At 51.4% G+C, this 19,699-nt stretch overlaps 1 protein-coding gene across 12 annotated transcripts in view; it reads right to left on the minus strand.

Annotated features, from left to right (window-relative positions):
• Window positions 1–19,699, minus strand: part of Hdac4 (histone deacetylase 4) — a 258,092-nt gene that overhangs the window by 95,660 nt on the left and 142,733 nt on the right. For 2 of the 12 annotated variants that reach the window (XM_087209564.1, XM_087209563.1), the window contains exon 4: window positions 4,932–5,014. The exons of the other annotated variants lie outside the window; for them this stretch is intronic. The gene's annotated coding sequence lies outside the window, so the exon portion shown is untranslated. The remainder of the gene's footprint in view (window positions 1–4,931; window positions 5,015–19,699) is intronic. 12 annotated transcript variants of the gene reach the window in all.

The following is a 19,699-nucleotide window of genomic DNA, read 5'->3' on the forward strand; positions in this document are numbered from 1 at the left end:
CCCTGGAGGGCACAAGACCAGACTGCCCAAAGGCAGCGGGGAACTTCTGGACACCTGATGGGTCCCATGTGTCACAGGCTCCTCCTATTCAGCCCCAGGTGGAAACCGGCCAGGGCTTCTCCTCTGCTTCCTCCCCAAATATTAGGGATATGCTTAAACACAGGCACTCACATTTAAGTGGGTATCAGGCTTGACATAGCAGAAGGTGTCATCCATGTGCAGTCAATGGGCAAGACCTGCCCCACACTCCCATGAGGGTAAAGACTGGCTCATACCATTTCCTCTCTGTCCTTTTTTGATCGATTTTATTATGAAATATAGCAAAATGGAGAATCTGTCAACAATGCCAGTTCTATAAAACATCAGTACAGGCACCCCTCACTTAATGCTCACCTGTTCAACGACTGTTTGGACTTACGGCCCGCTTCTTAGACTTACAACCTGGTCTTTGTGTACATCTTGTTTACAGAGCCTCGGTGTCTTTTTTGTATAGCACACCTTGCTTGGTTACAGCACTGTGATTTTTGCTGACTGTACTGTACAGAGCAGTCCTGTAGTTTTATGTTCTGTCATACATTACAGTACTGCATGTAAGAGTTATGCAAATAAAAGCAAAGTCATCAGGTTGGAGTTTCCTTTGATAATTTCTTCGTTCTGAATATTGTAATTTATGTACTATCTACAATTCCTTCTTTAGCAGCCAATTCATGCAATGATCTACTCGCAGCACTGGGGGAGGCCGCCTGTCTCTGGTCAGCAGACTGGCTAAGTGCCCACACCTGCAGCAGGAATGTCTGCATCTTCCCTCCTTCCCCTCAGTCTTCCTTCTAAGGGATGAAATACTACGGTGGGCAGGGAGGACGGCTGCCCAGTAACCCCAGCAAGGAGGAACTCGATATGACAGCCTAGAGACCACTGAGCACACTAGAGGGTCAGGCATGCCATCCGGCTGGGCCAGCTGTGACATGCCAGCCGCTATTCGTGGAAGGTTCTGCCAATCAACTCCTTCTCTGCACCACCCACTGCATGGTCAGAAGGGCTCTCCTGCAACCTCTCAGACCACCCAGGCCGGTTAGTCTGCCCCTGCTTTCTAGGGTCACACTGCTGTTGTTCTTCTAGCTTATACACACACTCACTCACTGATGGATTTAGTCTGCTACCATTGTACCAAGTGTGAGTCTGTATTCATGGCGAGATGCTTACAATGTCTCTCTGTCTCGTATTCTTGTCTGATCGATCAATGATATTGTGGCTTCAAAAAGCATACAGAATTAATAAAACAATCACACTGTCTCACATTTTGTATGCAGTATTACTCGCTGTGTATCATGTCATTTGGGCTGGGTGGGGCTTAAACGTGACCCATTTGAGGACATGCCACAGGTGGTGACCTCAGATCTCACATAGTGACCAGGCTACACCAAAGATGCTAGGCACAAGAAGACAACCCACTGCTCACACCAGCATGCACTCCCACTTCTCACTTCACAGAAGAGAGAGGCCTGGCAGAGGTGCCCCGTGGGCAGCTACTGGCCCCACCTGCTGCAGGTGTGGATATATAACTCGTGTGCTGACCAGAGACAGGAGCCCTCCCCACAATGCTGTGGGACTGTCCATGCCGACAACCAAGAACAGCGAGAGATGAGGCCGAGAGCCTGCCGAGATGCAAGGTGGCCCCAGAGGACCCTCTCTGTGCCAGCACTTGGCCTGGATCTGGCTGGCTCTGTGCAACTAAAGACCAGACGAGCTGGCGTGCAGCTGAGGCTACCATCGAGCTCCCTGAAGCACTGTGTCCATTTCCACCAACCGCCGGAAAGGGACGTGATCAGTGTCTTGATTTACCACCCTGAAAGACCACACAGAACTTCACTCTGCTGTGGAAGTTAGAAGTAGAGCCCTTCTTGCCTACGTCCCATGTCCCTGCTTCCCCTCCATGACAGGTACAAGGAGGAGGATTCAAACCTGTACAGACAAGCAGACCCTCCCAGGCTCCTGGGACATGGCCTCTCATCCCCAGTACCAGCCTCAGGGGCCCGGGGGACCGAGCCCACACAGAGCCCGACCCTGCCCACGCGCCAGCTGTGGAGACAAGAACCCGGGCCCCTACTCACTCATGTGCACAGCGCTGGCAGCTGCGTCAAACATGACTTATACTATTTCTATATCCGAAGCCCTGGAAATGCCATCATTCCCAAGAGAAGCCACTGGTGCTTTTGACCCAGAGCGCCCGGAGAAAACAATGAAAGCTTCTCTACTTAAAGAATGCGGCATCAAAACGAAAAGCCTGTATTTTCATGAATATTCGATGGTGGAGTAGAAAACTGCTTTAATAGCTGTGCCCTGAGAAACATATTAATACAATCAGGCCCGTGACGTTAGCGAGGGCACAAAGAGTGCATTCAGCCTTCCGGGGAGCATGCGAGTTGGCTGGGAGCGAGCTCTCATGAAGACAGGGAAATCTAAAGGCTCGCTGCGCTCTTCTTTTTCAATACGCAACCATAAAGAAGGACACTAATTTGCCATTCTGTGAATTAGCTCCTCTCTTTCTGACACCATTCAACGCCATCATATAGACGTGGAATAAAAGCAGCACTATTCTTTAGAAGACACGGCCAAAGTCGAGGGTCTTTTCAACTAAAGAATGACTCATTCAAATGAGAGAAAAATAATAGATATTCCAACTATGTAACCATCACTTCCTCTTGCTGACATTTTGCCTGTGTGGAGGCGATGGAGGCTAAGGGAGGGAGGGAGAGCAGGAGGGGAGATGCTGGCAACGCAGAACTCAGGTAAAAATGCTCTCTTGTCGAGCAGTGTGTCGCCCACACTGAGGATGTGTACGTTAACAGTGGGGTCCACCCATGGCATCTGAGCAGACCCAGAGCCCTGGGGCCGCACCCTTCGGTCAGGGCACCCACCTGGGCCCAGCGCTCTGACCTGGGTGTGCTTCCCGGTGCCTCTCTGTGCCCCCCGCCCCCAGCTACAGCGCAGCCCCAGAAGTGGCAGGGCATGGACCCTGTGGGGAGGTGACAACAGCTCCCAGGGCAGGGCAGGACGGCCCCTAGCCGAGTCTGCCTTCAGCTTCTGGGACAGTTGAGAAGTGCTCCCTCTGGTCCAAGGGACTCCAGGAAACCAGGGCCACCCTAGCTGCAGCCTCTGATGGAGCCGTCCAGTAGGCCCCAAAGTAGATCCAAGCAGACCGGATGCGCATCAGGCATGGTCGCAGGAGGGAGGTGCACTGCCCTTCTGCTTCCGCCTGCTCCAGGGCCACTGCAGGAGCAGGAGCACCCAGCCTCGGGAGTGCTGTCCTCCGGTGACGGAAGCCACAGGGCAAGGAGGAGGGGTGACAATGTGGAACGAGGCCCCAACAAAGACAAAGAAGGCTGGCAGCACTGTCTTCAGGTGAAGCCCGAAGCACAGGCCGGCCCGGGGCACACCTGCCTCTGGGGCTGGACTGCTCTGGTGCGGCCTGTGGGCTGCTTCCTGCGCTGCCAGGATCCCCTTTGTCTCTGTCCACGTTACCTCTTCCCTTTCCTTTATCCCACACCTAGGGTGTTCTCTCCACTTGTAGCAACTCTGGCCCAACTGTGCTTGGAAAAGGAGGCACAAGAGGTAAGCTCCGCCTAGCAGGAAATGTGTTCTGTCTCCTCCTGTGCTGCTGCTGCTCTGGGTGGGTACAGGACTCCAGCTTGACGATCACCCCGTCGGAATGCAGACAGGCCATGCTCTGCGTCTTTATGCTCTGACACTGCCTGGCGGTCGTGGAGTCACCCCAACTCTGGATCCTGCCAGGACTTCCCTGGGTGTCTGTGAGGCCGCCTCCTCTTCCTCCCGCTGCTGCTGCTCCTCCTCCCCCCCCCCCCCCCAGCATCCTGGGATATCAGCTTCGACTCTGATGCGGGCCTTGTCTGGAAAGCTGTACCCTCCAGTTGTGGGCATTCTCTTCCCTTCCGCTCCCCCAGTGATGTGTTCTCTCTCTGTACTCCCCCACTGGCGAGTGCCCTCTGTGTCCTCTGCTGGAACTTCATGTATGTGGGTGGCAGGATTCCTGGAGCAATCCTCCAAGCTTCTCTTCCATCACCTATGATTTTCCTTTTCTTTGTCTCAACACTCAACTTTTTACAAGATTTCCTTAAGTGTGTATTTTCACATTTTAGAGTTTTTTGAGACTGACCCTGTTTTGTTTTTAACCGACAACCAAAATGACCATATGCAGAGGAAGGCCCCTAAACATTCTTGCTGACGCCATTCTGCTCTGGGTTCCCAAGTAAGCATTTCAGGGCCCTTCCCCAGCAGGGACAGTTATGTGACCTACCTACAGCCTGCACTTTGCGCCTGGAGCCCTGAGTTAAAGCAGAGGCCTCACACCTACCTGGAGGAGCCAGGGGACTGCACTTTCCATGTGGAGCTCCCCTGGAGGGAGCAGAGTGTGCTGGCATCCATCAGATGGGAAGCCCCAGCCCTGGGGCACCCAGCACTCACCAAGAACAGGGCCCCCTTTGTTCTGGTTAATGTCCCTGTCCCCAAGCAGAAGCCCTTGGGAGGACAGTCTCTAGAGGACAAACCTCCAGCAGGCACTGTGGTAGGGGCCTCACTGCTGCTGCTCCACACCATATGGCTGTGTGGCCCTGGCCTGCCCCTCCTTCTCCCCAGGACACAGCCCACTGCAGCACCAACCCGATATGCTCAGTTTTGCCGAGTCTGCCAAACCCACGGGGCTTGCCCACCTGTCCTCCAACACCCACACTGCGGGTGATGCACCTCATCCCTCCTGCCACTTTCCTCGGGTATGGCCTTTCTCTGGGATGTGTGCTTTTTATCTTTCGTGGACCACTTCAAAAGCACCCATGTGCAGGGGAATTGGATGATGGACTCCAAGTTCCAACACCCTCCACACGGGCCCAGCCCATGCCCTCTGTATACCCACTCACCTCCCTCCTAGATTAGACGGAAGCAAAGCACAGCCATCCAGCACTTCACAGCGAAACACTCCATGAGCATCTCTAAAACAGAGCTTAAAAAACAAACACCATCAACATACCCAAATCAACCAACAAGAATGCCATGTGTTATCCAACAGCCAGGAAGTATCCTCCTCTAGCTGGTCTCAAAAATGGGTTTATATTCTGTTCTAATCAGGACCCAAGGAAGGTTTAGACATTGCAATCAGCTGAACTATCTCTTCAAGTTCTTCTCATTTATACCCCCAGTGCCGCTGTCCCGTGGACCTGATGGTACAGATGAATGAGGCTCCCTGCCTTAGCTTCCTACACACTAGGCAGGCCCGGCTCTGATTCCCACAGGAGGAAGGGGAGCCTCTGCCTTGTGTTGGGCCGGGTGCGCCAGCAACTAAGCACTCACTGCACAAGTCCCTCAAATGCCTTGTCCAGCTCCAGCATGGAGCTCTTCTGGATGCACTGCCCCTCTTCATTTGGTGACTATTTCTGTAGCGAGAAAGGATCTAAAGTCACCTTTCTTGTTATTCTCACAAACAAGTTTTGTAAGAGAGACAGGGTGAATGCTCGTTCTTTTCCTTCACTGGCCAGTTGATATGTTGGGCCCCCGGCATCCTCCACGCGAGCAATGGCAATCATGATGTTTTCTCCAGTATCCTCAGGGCCCACATTCTCCACCTTGACTGCTCTTTCAAGTGCTCAAGCAGTCCTGTCCTTGGCCCTGGGGCCCCTCAACTGGGCACATGGGTCCTTGACAGTCTTGGATAGCAGCCCGCCCTGCTGAGACAAAGCATTCTGGGATCTTCTTGAATATTGCTTGGACCCCATGTGGGTCCCTGCAGAGGGAAACAGTATTCTGAGACCACAACCTTGGTGCTGGGGTGAGCACCATTCCTGGGCTGGGACTTGGCCATATCTGTCTGTACTAGAGTTTTGTGAGTTTCCAGAGTGAAATTAGGTGTGTGGGTTCAATCTGCCACTTCTCCTTGGAACTTCAGAGCTCAGACCTTATTAAAGCCATCATTCAAAAGGACTGAATGTCACAGCCAAGCTCCATTCAAAATTCTGATTTATATGCAACATCATCCTCCCTAAAAGTGTTCTTGACTGAACTGTAATTCAATTTAATGCGAGTTGTGCGCCTGCGCGTGTGCGTGTGTAATGGACATGCGTTGAGTGCTTTTCAATGGAAAGTGTGAGCGTATTTTGCAGGGAACACCTATGACAAAAACAGCTATGCCCTGGCTGCGTGTGCAGGTGAGCTCTTATGTATCATTTCCCTTGGCCTCATTCAGACGCGTACGCGCAGTGCCAAAGAAACAAGCTTATGGCAATACCACACTACAACAGAATTTATGCTTGTAAAATAAAATACATGGTACAAGAAGAGGCTGTTTTGTTCTCAAGTGAAATAAAAATGTAAAGTAAGTACAAACACTGTGCATGACAGGTGCACAGGATGTGCCCACGGGCAGGGTTCTACTCTGGCAAGGGCAGGAGAGAGAGGCACTGGATGCAATTTATGCCAAACACAGCCCTGGAGCTAGGTTTTCCCTGCACAGTTCTAGAAATCAGATAGCGGTGGCACACACTTCTAAGGTTTGGCCTGCTCAGGCTTCTGCCCTGAGGGTCACAGGGGAGCAGAAGGAGGCTCCCACTTGAAGGTGGGTAGGCAGGGCAGCTTCCTGGCCTTCCTGGTCTCCTCCTTCACCCCAGGCTCTCCAGGGGGGCACAGACAGATTGCATAAGACTCCACAGAGAGGCACAGACACCAGCTTTCCCCCACTGGACAGGTGGGGAGCACAACCACAGCCAGTGAACGGCAACCCCAAAAAGGAACTGTAGGCTCAGGAGGGCCCTGTGGGCGATCTAGGGTGGGAGGGGGAGCTGCAGTTCTCAGGTGGGTAGGGTCAGGAATGAGGCCAGAGCTCAGGTCCCATCCCACAAGGGCCGGCCGGCCCTCGACACCCCAAAGCCTGAGAGCCCCTGTTCCAGAGCTCACACTCAAGTGCTCCGTGGGGACCATGCTCAGGAGCGCTGGCGGAAACACAGCCAGTCCTCACCTTGGGCCGACCTCTCCTTTCCCTGCTGCTGGGGCCTGGGCTGTTGCTGACCAAAGGCTGGGCCTCCCCCGTAATTACTGCTGCTGCTGGAGGGCCTGCAGCCCAAGGCCCTCAGGAATGAACTCTCCTTTTCCTGAAAAGCTCCTGGGTGGAGGCAGCCAAGCAGAACCTGCCTACCACAGCTGCTCAAGGCTGGGACACAGCCCCAAAGGGAGGGCTGGGCCCAACCCTGGCCCTCACTGGAACAACAGGAAAGCACTGCCAAACATGCCTGCAGAGCAGACAGAAAGGAGAATCCCCGAAACACTGTTTTCACTGCTAAAAATAAAAGGCTACAATTAGTGCCAGGTGTGTTTTACACCATCGTCTATTTTTCACTAAATCAGCTTGTACCTCCACCCAGCTCACCTTACCTTCCTGAACTACGAGTTCCCAAGAAATGCGGCACTGAGCCCCCAGGAAGGGTGCTCCCTATGTGGCTCGACTCCTCCCAGCAGCTGCCTAACTAGGCTGCTGGACCAGAGAAGGGCGCTGCGGGCAGAAAGCTGCGTGCAAGCTCTCTTCGCAGCTGCATCCTGTGCCCTGCGTGGGGAGACAGTGGGAGAAGGGAACAGGCCACAGGTGGTGCCATACTGGAGCGGAGGGCTCTCCAGGGGCCACATCCAGGCCCAGCCAGTGGCAGGGAAAGATGTCGACACCCCAGGGATGGGTGGTGGTCCTGGAACAGAGGACATGGATATGGACAGACATGGGAAGGTCCCTCTCACACAGGAATACTGGAAAAAAAACATAGGCGAGAGGCCTGGATTTGGGGAAAGGCATCTTGTACTCTGAGCAGAAGCCAAAAAATCTGGGTGGGACACAATGGTGAAAGATCACACGTCCAGGACAAAAAGAAGCAAAGGACCAGCAGTGCCCATGGCACCTTCTACTGTCATTACCAATACACACAGCTGCACCCTTTAACCAAAGAGAGAAAAACTTCTGATAAATTTACTTTAAAAGGAGAAAAGGCACAAATTAAAAACATTAGGAGTTTAAAAGGCCACCTAACTTCAGATGTGGCAGACATTTAAAAAAAATACAATGAACAACTTTAGGACAATACATTTTTAAACTTACATAAAAGACACACATTTCTAGAAAATACAATTTTCCAAAGTTGGAGGGAAGAAAAACAGCAAAACAACTCTACACTTCTTCCATAAACTAAAATGAATCAATACTTCAAAATCTGTCCACAAAATCACTTCAGAGGCAGTCTTGGCAAAGTCTGAACAGTGATCATTCAGTTCAAAGTAAGACTCTTCACGAGAATTCAGAAAGAAGGGGCAATCCTGAGCTCAGCTGCGGAGGCAAGTATAAAACCTCATTACAAAAGCCCTATACTGGCATTATTAAAAAGACAAAATACAGTCTTTGTCATGAATCTCACCCGGCAAGCTTAATTAATCTAGTGGGCTGTTCAAAAGATAACGGACCCAAACAAGTGGTGCTGAAGGGAGAAATGAGCTGTGTGCACAGAACACCTACGAGTGCATCACACAGGACTGCTTCACTGTGAAAGTAGGCACTAAGATCAAACCCTCAAGGATTTGGAATAAGAACTCTAAGCAAACCAGGAAAACAGAAAACGTCTCTAACCTGAAAGAGCACCAGCAAATCCTCTTTGAAGGGTGAGCTTGAAGCAGCAAGCTTCCAGCCACCCTGCCCCAGAGGGGCAGCTGCTGTGCTGAGGATACAAAGCTCCAGGCTCTGACTGAGGACTTGAACTCCCTCTGTTACAGAAAGTTACCAAAGTTAGTAAGAGAAAGTAACAAGATTCTAGAGAAGCTCAACATAAAAAAAAAAAAGAAAAATCATGTCAATATACTGCAAAAATCGGAAAATCTGACATGTAAAAAAAATACAAGGTATTTAGAATTAAATCTAACAAAAAGTGAGAGAGCTGTATATAGAAATCATAAATACTACTGAAGGCTATTTTAAGTGACTCAAATAAATGGCGAGACCGATCACACCTGAGGAGAAGGAGACTTAGTGCTATAAAGATATCAATTCTCTCCAAACTGATCTGCATGTGCAGGGCAATCGCTGATCCAAAGCCACACGGGAGAGCAGAGTCCAGCACAGGTGCTGCACAGCCAGGGGGCGGAGGGGACCCTCTGCAGCTCTCGGGACACAGACCAAGTACGAGCGCCGCTGTGGGGACAGAGGTGAGTCTTCGGACGGGGTGGAAGCATCCCTACTCTCGCCGCGGGGCAGGATTAATCCACATGGGTGTGGCCAGAGGTGAAAGGGTGATAGGAGATACCACTGGGAAACATCCCCTTGTTTTCAGAACACAACTCAAGATGCAAAAAACGCTTCTTGTCAAAGAGATGAAAGGGATGTATTTGACTACACCTAAACTGAACATCTCGGCTCATTAGTTCACCTCGGAGAGAGAAAGCCAGTCGGGGAAGACAGTGGACACATGTAAACCCCTCTACCTGACAAAGAACTTGTTTCTGCAACACACAAGCAAGCCCTTTAACTCAAAGATGCTGCAAAAGAGGAACTGTCAACCACGGGAGAAGGCCTTTCACAGGAGGCCCAGTCAGCCTAACCACACGGGCAGCCCCAGGCCGGCCACCAGACCTCCAGGAGAGCCTGTCTGCACCCACCCCAGCTGACAGGACCTGGTGCCACGGGGGCAGGGAGCAGTGGGTGGGACGGGACCCTTCTAGAAACAACTGGCTTCTCTTACACAGCTACAACTTGGTTTGGCTGTGGCTGGTCCCCAAAGTAATGGTACCAAGAAGAGGACGTTTAAGGAGTGTGGCGGACGCAGTGAGGTCTGAGGCTCCACTCTGGGAGGGACTGCCGCCCATCCTGTCCAGAGACTGGGTCCTCCTGCAGGTCACCATTATCGAGCACTATCGCTTGAAGTCGTCACCTGCTTTTCCCAAAAAATACATTTAAATTCCTTTTTAAATTGGCCTATTCAAAATTAATTCATTGAAAATTTCTGGTAGAAGGAAATAAATATATTGTTTCTTTCATCCTCTTAGGGCAGAAACCCAGAACTGCTGCTTCCACAATGCAAAGCCGTGGGACAGCAGAACACCCAGCTTTCTTCACATGGACAGGGAGGGTCCCACGTGGCCTTAGGAAAGGAAGGTGAAGAAACCCTTAGCCTGGAGTTTCACCCTGAGGGAAGAGCAACAGTGAAACTCCAGCTCCTGGCCTCTCTGCTTAGCCACCAGCTATGGTGGGCACTCCAACTCTTGGGCATGTGTCTGAAGCAAAGGCTGGGGCTTCTAAGTCCAGGCAGGCACTCATCAGGTGAAGAGGCAGCTTCAAACCCCACAGGGCTGGGGTGCAGCTCTGGGTTACAGCACTTGCCTAAGCATGTGGGGGCCCCAGTCTCGTCCCCAGCACCGGAAATATAAAACACAACCAGAAAGAAAGACCAGGAAGGGTCTTCCCACACTTTGCCTGCATAGGGCTTCCAGGCCCTTTTAAGCCCTGTGACACACTCTTCAGCACTGGGACCCCGAAACCTCTCCAAAGCCTGCACAGCTGCTTATGCCTTCACCATAAAACTTGGGGGATAAAACGGCCCAAACGAACAGCAAGGCAGTGAGGACACCCTCAATGACAGGGAGCTGGGAGCGCTGGGCCCGTGGGCCCTGAATCTGACTTAGGACTGAAGAGAGGGAAGGCCGTCTAGTCGCTTTAGCTGGGTACTTTGAACCATCAAGTGCAGGTCAACTTTATAAAATTTACTTTAAACATGAAAAATGCTCTCCCAGACTCCAGAAGGCCCCATGATCAGTGTGAATGTAGAGTCTGCTGTGCTGTTTGAATCAGAAAGATTTTAATTTTGAAGATCAGTGATAAAATGTTTTTTTTTTAAAAAGAAATGGATAAAAGTGTTTGTGAAGAGGGGTGTTTTGAATCTCTGGAATATCATGACTCAAGATAATCTCTAACTTAAACTGTGAAACTGAGTTTAAAGGGCTTTTATACCAAACACCTCCCGGCCAGCTGGGGGGAGAGGTTTCACTCCTGACATTTAAAGAATTGCTTCTTGTAAAGAACACAGGCTAAGGGCACTGACCCTACTCCCTCCCTAACACCCCACTCAGACATGAAGCAGAAAAAAAGGCATAAATCTTTCCAGTAAAACAGATCACACAAGGAGACCACGGCCACAGCACTCTAGAAGCTAGTATGAAAGGGTATTTGTCTGCCAGCCGGGGCAAGGGTGGGCTCCCACCAGCACTGTCCCCTCCACCCCCAAGGGACTGCCCCTTTCTGTCCCCCTGACGTCCACGCTTGGTGTTACTGGGCAGAGGACTGGCCTGGAGCAAGGACAGTATAATCCGGCACACAGAGTGGCAGACTGTGGGGGGTCCTGCACCCCAGGGGGATGGAAAGAGCCCTCTTTGGGGGAAGAGACCAGACCAAGGAAAGGGCACAACAGACAAGAGCATCCTAGACCCCAGGAAGTGGCCAGGACCCAGCCACTGCCTGGCCAGCAGCCCCAGCCTGCCTGCTGGAGGAGACTCCTGTAAGGTAGCGGGCACCCAGTCACTCTTAAGAAAGACTGAGCAAAGGTGCCCCCTGCAGCCCTCACGGCTCCCAGAGAACAGTGTGGGCCTCTTTGTTGACCTCCAAGCAGCCTGCCGCTGCCTTGCCCACTGTCTTCCATCCCACGGCCTTTCTCCACCCATGTGCCCCCATATCATGGCCTTCGGCTCAGCTGGTGGCCCGAACCCTTATCCTGACTCCAGCAACAGGCACCTGAGGTACTCAGCTAAAAAACCCAGCACAAGACTTATAGGAGGGAAGCCCAGGGGACAGGCAAGGGAAAGCCCACTCTGCACACAGCTAAACAGAACACAAGAACTAGGACTGGCCAGCACAAACGGGCCCAGAATCTGCCCTGTCATCCATGGGTGTACAGTCTATGTCACGTGAACTATGCAGCAAGTGCTTCAGGGAAACATCACAGGGAGACGCTAGTCGTTTGTCCCACTTTACAGATGGGGAAACCATGGCACGGAGGAGTGGAGAAATCAACCCACTGTCACAGTAACAAGAAGGAAAGGCTGACTCTGGATTACATCTTAACAGAATCATGCTTGTGTGTCAGTCTCCTATGGCTGCCATATGTAACAACAAATCAGTACAAACTTGGCAGGGTGAACCAGGTACACACTGATTCTCTCACACTTCTGGAGGCCAGAAGTCTGAAATGGGTTAACAGAGCTAAGCTCAAAGGACTGGCAGGGCTGTGTTTCTTCTGTAGGCTTTGGAGACTCTAGCCTTGGCTCCTAGCTCCTCCCATCCTCACAGCTACCAGCTACCCCTCTCTGCTGTCCTCACTGCGCCCCCTGACTGGTCCTCCTGATCCCCCCTTGGAAGGTCCCTGTGACTGGCTCCAACCAGAAAAGAACAGGACCACCTCTATCTAGAGCCCTAGGTGAAGGCCCTCTGCCATGTAAGGCATCATGGTCACAGGTCCTGGGGATTGGGAGGTGAACATTTTTTGAGTGTAGACTATGCCGCCAGCCACCTTCCACTTCTAGGCTGGGATCAGACTGCAGGGGCCAGGAAAGAAGCAGAGACAGGGCAGGGGGCACCTGCCACCATCCAGGTGTGAGGCACCAGTGGTTTGGGCCTGCGTGAGTGCAACGGAAGTGGAGAGGCACCAGTGGAGTCTGCCTGTACCTTGATAGCCTCACTGAACTATATGTGCATCTCATCCTTTCCAAATGCAGAACTGAAACACCTTTTCGTCAATTTACCACACTGTACCAGGAAGTCCGTTCTGAACATCTTTCTCCCTTGGGCTCCTTCCTCCTCGGACCTGTAAAGGGCAGCAGCTGCTCTTGGTCCCAGGCTGCATTAGGACGGCTGAGAAAGGGGAGTTGGTGGCCCTGGAGGGAAAGGCTGGTGGGAAAGCAGGAGTCTGGGGCAGAGCAGGAAGCCTGGGAAGCCCAACAATGCCCAGCAGCGCTCTGGATCAAACACCAGGTCACAGCCCTGGCATTTCGGGATGAGTGAGACATTTTAACAGAGGGAGCATCAGGCAGTGTCCCGAGCTGTGGTGGACGGGGAGACCAGTGAGGTCACCATGGTGATGAGCCCTGGGCATCGAAGGCTAAGGCAGGCAGGGGCCTGGTGACACATGGCTAGGACAGAGGAAGGAAGGGGGCAGAAGCATGGTGCCAGGACATGGTGCTTCAGAAGAGGAGGACGGTCCTGTGTCATGCTGGCCACACGCCACCAAGAGGGATGGAGCCTGGGCACGGATCTCAGGAATGATGAGGCACTGCTGAATGTCCCATGAGGAGCCGTGAGACCCAGAGAAGACTCGGCCCCGCCCCAGGGCCTGGGCACTCCACCGGCCAAAGCACACCGGCGCTTCCCCCGGCCCACACCAGAATGTGCCCAAGACCTCCAGGGACAACTGCACCCCAACTGTGATAAGAACAAGAACAAAATGTCCCACCCAACAGGCCGGCAGGACAGTGTGCCAGCGTGGACTGGGCTGGGAGCTGGCCTGCACCTCTGCAGGGCTCTCGGGAGCAGCAGGCAGCAGCCTAGCACAGCTGGCCATGGAGGTGGGAATCGGGGCTCACCCAAAGTCACCCGGTAAGTTACCAATGTTTGGCGAACCCTCAGAACGTGATACGGCAACGCTCAGCTGAGTCCTGCCTGGGTATTTACACCTTTGGCTCAGCTCAGAAAAGTTAAGGTATATCTGCAACACACACCCAATCTCACTGTTAAAATTTGTGTTTTCCACACGTTAACCCCTAATTTGTTGTGAAAGTCAAATACAGAACTCTGAGGTGCACATGTGACACACTTATGCTTACACCTTTATGGCTTATCCATTTTCATCCGCCCACACTATGCAAAACTTCTCCCCCAGGCTCCCCACATCACCGGGCAGAGTAGCACGTTTCTACATGTGTGTAAACACACAGATGCATATGGATGCAGCACTTAGGTGGGGGATTCCATTCAAGAACCAAAATGAAATGTTCTCACTCCTCTCCTTACGGGAAAAATAAAAGGAGAAAGTTTCCAAAACACATTGGCTCTAAAAGATGTTTCAATCCTCCTGCACTGAGAGAACACTGAGGACGCGGAGGGCCTGGGCTGGGGATGCTGACAGTGGCCTCCAGAGCGGCCCCTGGCCTGCGACAACGCTCTGACCCTGTTTCCCTTGGAGGACAGCAGGCCCCATGGGAGCGAGGACCCTGCAGGCTGGGAGTGTTGCGGAGAAGAGGCTGAGCCACACTGACCCCTCCACAGGAGGGTCACACAGCCACCTCAGGTGCCCACAGCTCCTCCGTGACTCAAGGCCGCATGGGGCCGAACAGAAGCCAGTAGCAAAAGACAGGTTTAGGGAAGAGCTGCAGGCCACACTTGTCCCTGCTCCCTCAGCATGGGCCCCTGGGCCCCGGGAGCTGTGCACTGGGGGCTCTCAGGGCACCGCAGACACTGAGAGTCACCGGGGAGGCAGGGAGCGGGCGCACTCCTCACACAGCTCAGCCGAGAAGCCAGTACGGAGCGGACACAGAAGGCAGGGGTGTCCGGGAGAGCAAGAGGCCCTTCCACACCCCCAGAGGCCAGCCCAACAGTCCTTGTGTTTTAGAAGGGGATTTGGGGGAAGGTACTAACGGCACTCATTTCCTTACTGCTCTCAGTGAGAGTTTAGTAAGTGTATTAGTTAGGTGTTAGGAAGAGAATCACCAGATTTAAAAATAATACTGCAACTAACAAGAGTAGAAAATGAAAAAGAGAAGGAACAGAAAAAAAATGTACAGTATGCTAACTGTTTAATTTCTCACGGGGACATCAACAAATCTGCCTAAAGTTGCCACAACACAAAACCGAAGTTTAGGAAAAATACACGAGCTGATAAATGTTCCCATAAAAAGCTCTAAGAAGAGGATAGAGTCTTCTGGATTCCCGGAAACTAAACTAGACATGTGAACCTAGAAATGGCAAGAAAGGCCATACATAAGGTATTAAAAAGCAACATTAAAAAAAGAAAGAGAATATAAAATTGGACGAAAATCTCAGAACCAAATATGTCTGTTGTATCACCAAATATAAATGCGGTATATTGAAATAAAAATTATCAGGTTGGGTAAAAAATAAAACTGAGACAATATATTGTCTTTGTTCTTTTTTTTTTGGTACCCATGATCGAACTCGAGACCTTGTGCGTGCATGGCAGGTGCGGCGCCACTGAGCTAAATCCCCGGCCCTGTACTTGCTCTTAATAAAAACCATCCAGTTTAAAAATTCAGAATAGAAAAGCCCCAACAGGGGATAAAGAAATATAATGTGAGGTCGGAATACCAACATCACAAAGATTAAATCCCTAGCAAGCAGTAACAAGGTACAGGTGAGTTTCACAAGCATGGAGTTGACAATTTACAAAGAAGATATGTGTACAGAAAAACAAGAAGAAACAGACAGAAACACAGTATCAGCGGGTCTAAAGTTGGCCCTGTAGGCGCCGAGCAGAGCAACGACAGGAAAGTAAGCTCACAGAGGAGGGATAATATCATTAATACTTCAGCGGCAGACGGGCTTCACATTCTGTGTCAGGAGCTCCCACGGGACATTGACAAAGCTCAGTGCCACATGAAGGACGCATACAATGCTTGGTGGAGAGGGTCTGAAGTGAGTCCCCAGAGCAGCAGCGCTGAGAGGCTGTGGACCCTCGTGGGGTGATCAGCTCAGGGGCTCTGCCCTCACGAGCGAGCACAGACACTCTCGCGAGGCTGGATCAGCTCCCTCAACACAAGGGTGGCATTGGGCAGCACCCCGTTCTGCCTGTCACATGCGCTTCACGCCCTCCTGCTCTGCCCCTGCCCCTCGAGGTGAAGCAGCAGCAGCCAGCCACATGCTGGCGCTGTGCTCTTGGTCTCTCCAGCCTCTGGAACCACGAGGGAAAGCCAACTTCCCTCCTTCACGAGTTGCCTAATCTTAGGCATTCTGCTGCAGCAACAGAAATCACAGTAAGACACACGGACACAGAGTGCAGGCCCTAAGCTGGAACACACTGCAGAAGAACTAGAGACAAGTAGACACAAAAAGCCAGCTACAGGGAAACTCAACTATTGCCTCTTAAAATACTTCCTATTCTAAATGAAAGAAAATTTATAAGAGCATTAACATACCACACACAAGACTTTTTAGGACTTGACTAAAGCTGAGCACAGAGAATAATTCATGGTTGTGCACACTTCAGTAATTTAAAAATCAGTCTAAACAAATGATCACGGGACATAAAGGTTAGGTGAAGAAGCCGCTCAGCGGGACAGCACATATTCAACATGCACGAGGCCCTAGGTTCAATAGCCAGGCCAAAAAAGAAGAAGGGGGATGAGGGAGGGAAGGAAGAATGGAGGGAAAATGAAGGGAGAGAGGAAGGAAATTAAGTCATATGTTGTTCAAGACAGACAGACAGACAAAGTTTGTCTATGCTTATTAGGGAAGGCGGGCAATAGGGAGAAGACTATAGCTGGGAAAGGCTCTCAGGAACCAGACTGCAGCACTAAAAGGGAAAAAACCCCAAATACTTTTCATTATGAAAATCTTCAGTGCTACACAAAATGAGACAGAAGAATGTAATATACACTCATTAATCCACAGTTTCAGTAATTAGCAGCATTAGTAATTTTGCTTCATTAGTAACATATCTATCTTTCTGCTTGCTTTCTAATCCTATGTAATGAAATCTTTCAACTTTAAGTTGATAAAAGACTGGAAATGAGTTTTCTATTTTTAAGAGGCAGGTTTCCCTCACTAGTAACATACATTTTTAAAACTGATTACAGATTCACAGGAAGCTGCCAAGGCATCACAGAGAGGCCCACACACCCTGGGCAGGTACGGCCTTGGCGCTTGTGTGTGTGGCTGTAGCACTGTCTCATCATTACCTGCCTCGAAGCAAGGTGGTGGTCCGGGCCGAGCTGGAGCGCTCCCTGTGCGCGCCCTGGATGCACCTTCTCCTGCTCGTGGTGACACCTGACAGCGGGAGTGAAGCACAGCAGCCCTCTCACCCACCAGATTCCTTCACCCACTCCATCTGTAGCTGTCTCAAATACTTCCTCTGTAGATGTTGAAAACCATGTCAGACTGTGATGATCCTTGCTTCCAGCAAGGCAGATACAACTTAGGAAAATAAAGGGTAGAAACAGAGGGAGGAGCCCCGAGGAATCCAGCTGGTTTCCTGATGCAGACTGTCAGGAAAGGGACCGGTACAGGCCAAAGGGGCCATCAAGTACCAGCCTCTACCACACCAGGAGTGGAGCTACAATCATCTCAGGAAACCCCTGGAAATAATCACAGCTCCAAACAACAGAGGCCACCAAAAGAAAAAGAAAGGAGAAAGAAAGGGGGAGGGATTTTTGAGTCCCTGCACCTGCTCTAGGTGAGCAGAGCCTGCTGGGAAGGTGAGCTGCCAGCTCTCCCTGTGCCCAGGCTCACCTCCAGCTGCACTGCCATGTGCAGAGGGCAAGACACATGACCTCCTAGCCCTGAGGGACGGCCGTGTTTGCATCTGTGGATATCCTGGAGGATTCCGCGAATGCACGATCAACTCAAGCATTTCACTTGTCAGCCGAAGTCACTGCAGACAGCAAGCTGCTTCTGTACGGTACCTCACAGCTTGGTTTGACTCTCTTCCGGGCACAATTTTTCAAAATGCCTATTAAATGACAAGTGGACACTCCGGAAGCTATCACAGATGACAAAGGAACAAAACTATTCCCATGATCACTTGCACTGCCCTTCTCTGCAGAGAAACACGCAATGTCAACAACGAAGAAGACTTTACCTGTGAGCACGTCCCAGATTTGACTCCAACAAAAAGTGCAGTTCTTGCTGCCCCGCACCCAGTGGAGGGTGGCTGTGAACCTGCCGCCTAAGAAGCTCCCAGCCTAGGTGTGAGAGGACACCCCATGCTATGAGGAAGGTGTGCTCAGAAACGTCACGGACCAGCTGCCCTCACTCCGCGAAGCCGGGACGCGGTCTGGGGCAGCTGGCTGTGTGGGCGCTCGGTGTTGGACGCACGAAGAGGGTCTGCTGGAAGTGACTGACCATGTGTGCTCCTGAGCTTCGCGGCTCAACAATGAAGCACAGACTGGATTTCCCCTATTCACTACTTCAGAACTCCCCCCAAGCTCCTTACAAAATCCTTTAAACATTTCTAATTGGTTCTATATCCCCAAGAAGGAAAAACATTTTATAAAAATACAGTATTTGCAAATGCAAATGAGGGAGAGAGCTGTAAATAAAAACCTGGCGGGCCGTTGGTAGTGTGGTGTTCAAGATATACACAAATGTACTTCCTGGAAACCATAAATAGAATGAGGCCTCACCCTGCTAAAACTGGCAAAATGTACTTTAAGTTCTCATATGTAAGTGCAGCCACTAGAACAGCAACAACAAAGCTAATGTTGTACTACCGAGTGCGGACTATCTCGCTAGTCCTCCTGGCCGGATGTCGCAGGCAGCAGTGCTGGCGGCAGCCGATCAAGCCATTCACCTGTGGGCCTGGATGCCCAGGCCCAGGCCCAGCCGTGCCACCTGGAACCACGCTCCCTCCAGTGCTGCAGAGCACCACGGAATCCTCACACTACTCAGAAAGCAAGCAACTGCCCTCAGCTCAGTGGGTAAAAATACATAATTGGAACATTAAAAATAGTTGCAGTGGTCTGAGAAGGCTACAAATCTTATCTGTAATCATCTTTGCCGTTCTAGTTACGTAAGGTGAGTTTACACAAGAATGCATTTCAGAGTTTCCTTCCTAGCAACCTCCAAACGTTTGCTTATGTATTTCATCTAACAGCTGGGCCATAGTAGGAACCACTATTACCTAACACTAACAGTTGAAATATTTAAAAATAGAAGATGTTTCTTGCGCTTGGCGGAAGGAGAGGAGAGGACAGCGAGAAGGTGGACTAAAGGCTGTAATTGTGGGGCAAGCAGGCCCTTCCAGCTTGGCACCGTCTGGCTGGGCTTCTAGAAACTGCTGCAACCCAACTTGAGTTCAATGGTCCAATCAAGAGTGCAGCATCCTCCGAGGGTATTGTGGGTCACCAGGGGAGGGGGAACCAGTCCTGAAGCAGCTGGAAAGGTGGGGCTGGGGAAGGCAGGGTTCAGATGTTAGCATTTGAGCAATCCCTGGGAGCTTAAGTGTGACTGTGAGGAGTCACCCGGCATGTCCGCCCGTCCCCTAACCTGTACCTACAGTGGAACATCCCAAGAGAAGCAGCTGCCAGTGAACAGGCAGAGCTCAGATCAAGGACAGCAGCAGCCCTTGGAAAGGGACCAGATGCCATCACTGTCATCACCATTACTCAGCAGCAGCAGCAGCGCCAAACCCTGAGCAAGTCCTAAGGAAAGCGGATGACTGCTGCTTTATGGCGGGGGGAGGGGGGGGCTCTCACTCACTCTTGGGTCCAACCCCATCCTATGGCACAAGCCCCAGAGTCCACAACACCGAGGGGAGTTTTGTTAGAAACTGTACTGCTACCTCCAGCCCCTCAAGGCCCAGGCCCCTCCCATGTCCAGCTCAAGCTCACAGTTGCCTAATCTGCATTTAACAGCGTGTGTGTCAGGAATACCCAAACCCTGCCAGGCTGGCTCCATCCA

This window comes from Heterocephalus glaber, unplaced genomic scaffold, assembly GCF_053883595.1.
Source record: "Heterocephalus glaber isolate CG9 unplaced genomic scaffold, H.glaber_assembly_v1.0 deba00001004, whole genome shotgun sequence".
Lineage (NCBI taxonomy): Eukaryota > Metazoa > Chordata > Mammalia > Rodentia > Bathyergidae > Heterocephalus > Heterocephalus glaber.